Below are 5,732 nucleotides of genomic sequence, written 5' to 3' on the forward strand. Positions count from 1 at the left end.
GAACTTGTCACACCCTCTGCGCTAATCCTTGTTGAATACATCCTGCTGTTGTCATTTCCCAGGAACGGTGTGGGCCATGCGGCATTTTTACTTTCCCTCAAGTTTGCCTTGTATTCAAACCATCAACATGGTGATTCATAGGGTGCTGAAAAGGAATCCAGAATATGTAAAACTCTGAATTAAACAATATGTCTACAATGAAACGACATGGCTTTGGCCTACATGTAGCAAGGTTGTGACAATAAAGCATTTCAGAAAATACCCACAGGAACCTGGATTTAGGAAAGGGTTATAGCAGAAGCCGAACACACGTCCGATGATTAGTAAACCCATGGCAAGTAGAGGGAAGTTGCCTTAAAACCTGGGCTCTTCTGGTATTTGAACCCAGGACTTCTCGCACTCGAAGCGAGAGTCATAGACCTATATAAAGCAGCCAAAGAACAAGTCACCAGTTTCACCAACTCAATTCATTTTTTCTTGTTGACAAGAGTGTAGGAGAAACCACTCAATTCAAGCAATACTGTTCTTTGTAAAGGCTGGACTCATCCGGGATTTGAACCCAGAACCTCTCGCACCCTAAGCGAGAATCATACCACTAGACCAACGAGCCAGCAGATGGTGTCTTTTGGCACAGCAGTCAATATCCCAGCTAGCTCAGTCCTTAATGCATCACAAAGGGTCAAACCCATCAAAGACTAAAGAGGTGATTCTCTGCCTCTCCTAGTAACAGGATCAAAACATGTATGGTCTTTGTAAACGAATCCTTGAAAAGTATAATAATATCCACATGTTCATTCACATTGTTTTCTCTGTAAGCTTCACCTGGGAAAACTACGACTTCGACAGTGAAGGGCAGTGGCCAGATACTCCCCAAGGTTTGCAGTCTGTGAGTATGTGCGCAAGTTATGTCTGTCTGTGAGGCTCCCTGAGAGATGGTTTGGAATTTGGACGTATGGTGCCATTTTGTAAATTACAGAATCATAACCCTAAACAAACAAGACTATGGCAAGAAGCTTCCTCCCTACAGTCCGCATCTCGGCTGGCGTTTTCTCCAAACCAAAACAAATGATCAAACCATGAAAGAGGAATGGTCTCTAAATCATGTTTAAACCACAGCTCATCTGGGCTTAGAAAACAGAACTTGTCACACCCTCTGAGCTAATCCTTGTTGAATACATCCTGATGTTGTCATTTCCCAGGAACGGTGTGGGCCATGCGGCATTTTTACTTTCCCTCAAGTTTGCCTTGTATTCAAACCATCAACATGGTGATTCATAGGTTGCTGAAAAGGAATCCAGAATATGTAAAACTCAGAATTAAACAATATGTCTACAATGAAACGACATGGCTTTGGCCTACATGTAGCAAGGTTGTGACCATAAAGCATTTCAGAAAATACCCACAGGAACCTGGACTTAGGAAAGGGTTATAGCAGAAGCAGTCAATATCCCAGCTAGCTCAGTCCTTAATGCATCACAAAGGGTCAAACCCATCAAAGACTAAAGAGGTGATTCTCTGCCTCTCCTAGTAACAGGATCAAAACATGTATGGTCTCTGTAAACGAATCCTGGAAAAGTATAATAATATCCACATGTTTATTCACATTGTTTTCTCTGTAAGCTTCACCTGGGAAAACTACGACTTCGACAGTGAAGGGCAGTGCCAGATACTCCGCAAGGTTTGCAGTCTGCGAGTATGTGCGCAAGTTATGTCTGTCTGTGAGGCTCCCTGAGAGATGGTTTGGAATTTGGACGTATGGTGCCATTTTGTAAATTACAGAATCATAACCCTAAACAAACAAGACTATGGCAAGAAGCTTCCTCCCTACAGTCCGCATCTCGGCTGGCGTTTTCTCCAAACCAAAAACAATGATCAAACCATGAAAGAGGAATGGTCTCTAAATCATGTTTAAACCACAGCTCATCTGGACTTAGAAAACAAAACTTGTCACACCCTCTGCGCTATTCCTTGTTGAATACATCCTGCTGTTGTCATTTCCCAGGAACGGTGTGGGCCATACGGCATTTTTACTTTCCCTCAAGTTTGCCTTGTATTCAGACCATCAACATGGTGATTCATAGGGTGCTGAAAAGGAATCCAGAATATGTAAAACTCAGAATTAAACAATATGTCTACAATGAAACGACATGGCTTTGGCCTACATGTAGCAAGGTTGTGACTATAAAGCATTTCACAAAATACCCACAGGAACCTGGACTTAGGAAAGGGTTATAGCAGAAGCAGTCAATATCCCAGCTAGCTCAGTCCTTAATGCATCACAAAGGGTCAAACCCATCAAAGACTAAAGAGGTGACTCTCTGCCTCTCCTAGTAACAGGATCAAAACATGTATGGTCTCTGTAAACGAATCCTGGAAAAGTATAATAATATCCACATGTTTATTCACATTGTTTTCTCTGTAAGCTTCACCTGGGAAAACTACGACTTCGACAGTGAAGGGCAGTGCCAGATACTCCCCAAGGTTTGCAGTCTGCGAGTATGTGCGCAAGTTATGTCTGTCTGTGAGGCTCCCTCAGAGATGGTTTGGAATTTGGACGTATGGTGCCATTTTGTAAATTACAGAATCATAACCCTAAACAAACAAGACTATGGCAAGAAGCTTCCTCCCTACAGTCCGCATCTCGGCTGGCGTTTTCTCCAAACCAAAACAAATGATCAAACCATGAAAGAGGAATGGTCTCTAAATCATGTTTAAACCACAGCTCATCTGGGCTTAGAAAACAAAACTTGTCACACCCTCTGCGCTATTCCTTGTTGAATACATCCTGCTGTTGTCATTTCCCAGGAACGGTGTGGGCCATGCGGCATTTTTACTTTCCCTTGACTGAAAAGCATTTCAGAAAATACCCACAGGAACCTGGATTTAGGAAAGGGTTATAGCAGAAGCCGAACACAGGTCCGATGATTAGTAAACCCATGGCAAGTAGAGGGAAGTTGCCTTAAAACCTGGGCTCTTCTGGGATTTGAACCCAGGACCTCTCGCACTCGAAGCGAGAGTCATAGCCCTATATAAAGCAGCCAAAAAACACGCCACTAGTTTCACCAACTCAAGTCATTTTTTCTTGTTGACAAGAGTGTAGGAGTAACCACTCAATTCAAGCATTACTGTTCTTTGTAAAGGCTGGGCTCGTCTGGGATTTGAACCCGGGATCTCTCGCACCCTAAGCGAGAACCATACCCCTAGACCAACAAGCCAGCAGATGCCATCGTTTGGCACAGCAGTAAACAAGTATGGTCTCTGTAAACGAATCCTGGAAAAGTATAATAATATCCACATGTTTATTCACATTGTTTTCTCTGTAAGCTTCACCTGGGAAAAATACGACTTCAACAGGGAAGGGCAGTGGCCAGATACTCCCCAAGGTTTGCAGTCTGCAAGTATGTGCGCAAGTTATGTCTGTCTGTGAGGCTCCCTGAGAGATGGTTTGGAATTTGGACGTATGGTGCCATTTTGTAAAATACAGAATAATACCCCTAAACAAACAAGACTATGGCAAGAAGCTTCCTCCCTACAGTCGGCATCTCGGCTGGCGTTTTCTCCAAACCAAAACAAATGATCAAACCATGAAAGAGGAATGGTCTCTAAATCATGTTTAAACCACAGCTCATCTGGGCTTAGAAACCAGAACTTGTCACACCCTCTGCAAAAATCCTTGTTGAATACATCCTGCTGTTGTCATTTCCCAGGAACGGTGTGGGCCATGCTCATTTTTACTTTCCCTCAAGTTTGCCTTGTATTCAGACCATCAACATGGTGATTCATAGGGTGCTGAAAAGGCATCCAGAATATGTAAAACTCAGAATTAAACAATATGTCTACAATGAAACGACATGGCTTTGGCCTACATGTAGCAAGGTTGTGACTATAAAGGTTATAGCAGAAGCCGAACACACGGCCGATGATTAGTAAACCCATGGCAAGTAGAGGGAGGTTGCCTTAAAACCTGGGCTCTTCTGGGATTTGAACCCAGGACCTCTCGCACTCGAATCGAGAGTCATAGCCCTATATAAAGCAGCCAAAAAACAATTCACCAGTGTCACCAACTCAATTCATTTTTTCTTGTTGACAAGAGTGTAGGAGAAACCACTCAATTCAAGCATTACTGTTCTTTGTAAAGGCTGGACTCATCCGGGATTTGAACCCAGAACCTCTCGCACCCTAAGCGAGAATCATACCACTAGACCAACGAGCCGGCAGACGCCATCTTTTGGCACAGCAGTCAATATCCCAGCTAGCTCAGTCCTTAATGCATCACAAAGGGTCAAACCCATCAAAGACTAAAGAGGTGATTCTCTGCCTCTCCTAGTAACAGGATCAAAACATGTATGGTCTTTGTAAACGAATCCTGGAAAAGTATAATAATATCCACATGTTCATTCACATTGTTTTCTCTGTAAGCTTCACCTGGGAAAACTACGACTTCGACAGTGAAGGGCAGTGGCCAGATTCTCCCCAAGGTTTGCAGTCTGCGAGTATGTGCGCAAGTTATGTCTGTCTGTGAGGCTCCCTGAGAGATGGTTTGGAATTTGGACGTATGGTGCCATTTTGTAAATTACAGAATCATACCCCTAAACAAACAAGACTATGGCAAGAAAGCTTCCTCCCTACAGTCCGCATCTCGGCTGGCGTTTTCTCCAAACCAAAACAAATGATCAAACCATGAAAGAGGAATGGTCTCTAAATCATGTTTAAACCACAGCTCATCTGGGCTTAGAAAACAGAACTTGTCACACCCTCTGAGCTAATCCTTGTTGAATACATCCTGATGTTGTCATTTCCCAGGAACGGTGTGGGCCATGCGGCATTTTTACTTTCCCTCAAGTTTGCCTTGTATTCAAACCATCAACATGGTGATTCATAGGGTGCTGAAAAGGAATCCAGAATATGTAAAACTCAGAATTAAACAATATGTCTACACTGCAAAAAATGAAATCTTAACAAGACAAAAAATCTTGAAAATCAATAATAAGTCTTGTTTTTTTCATTTAAGAATAATTTACTTGACTAGATTTGTATGTATAAGATACATTTTCTAGTTTTTAGAAACCTTGTCTATGATTATTTTATTAAGATTGTTTTTCTAGTTATAAGGACTTGCTAAAATGAAATAAGAAATTCTACTGATATTGCTGAAAGTGTTTGAGGCTCTCAGCTATAAAATAAGAATTTCAAGACAACTTTACTTAATTTAAGAATACAATGTTCTTAAAACTTGTACAAGACTAAAAATACTTAAGACTTAAAAAGATTTAGCATATTTTCCAATAAAACTGATGACACTTTATGTGACTGAAAAGTAATTTATTATTTTGTTTTCAATTGTGGCAGAATGCATTGCTTCTATAACAAACAGAGCAAATGACATTAGTACAGTGTAAAACAATTCTGTATAAACATATGTATTATCTTCAGAACATTTTTTACAAACATTGACCAGCCACTTCATTAAAAACCACCTCCTATACACACTTTATATCTTTTCAGCTCTACTGAGCATACAGAAGTACTTTGTAGATCAATAATTCCAGACTGTAGTCTGGATCAGCACTGCAGTGACACTGACAGGGTGATATAGTATACAGAGCTGAAAATATAAACAATGAATGTAGAAATGAAATTTCATGTAAATTGGCCAGTCATTGTATTAAGGCTGTGTATTTGCAAGAACTTGTCGATACAAAACATCACATTACAGGGGCTACAATTCAATA

At 41.2% G+C, this 5,732-nt stretch overlaps 2 non-coding genes across 2 annotated transcripts; both read right to left on the minus strand.

The window, feature by feature from the left end:
- Window positions 1-538: 538 nt before the first annotated feature.
- On the minus strand, window positions 539-610 carry trnap-agg. Its single transcript has one exon. It is a non-coding gene; the product is annotated as a tRNA-Pro (tRNA).
- A 3,531-nt stretch (window positions 611-4,141) lies between these two features.
- Window positions 4,142-4,213, minus strand: trnap-agg. The gene has a single exon. It is a non-coding gene; the product is annotated as a tRNA-Pro (tRNA).
- Between the last annotated feature and the right edge of the window lie 1,519 nt (window positions 4,214-5,732).

The sequence above is a fragment of the Pygocentrus nattereri genome, chromosome 16 (assembly GCF_015220715.1).
Source record: "Pygocentrus nattereri isolate fPygNat1 chromosome 16, fPygNat1.pri, whole genome shotgun sequence".
Classification (NCBI taxonomy): Eukaryota; Metazoa; Chordata; class Actinopteri; order Characiformes; family Serrasalmidae; genus Pygocentrus; species Pygocentrus nattereri.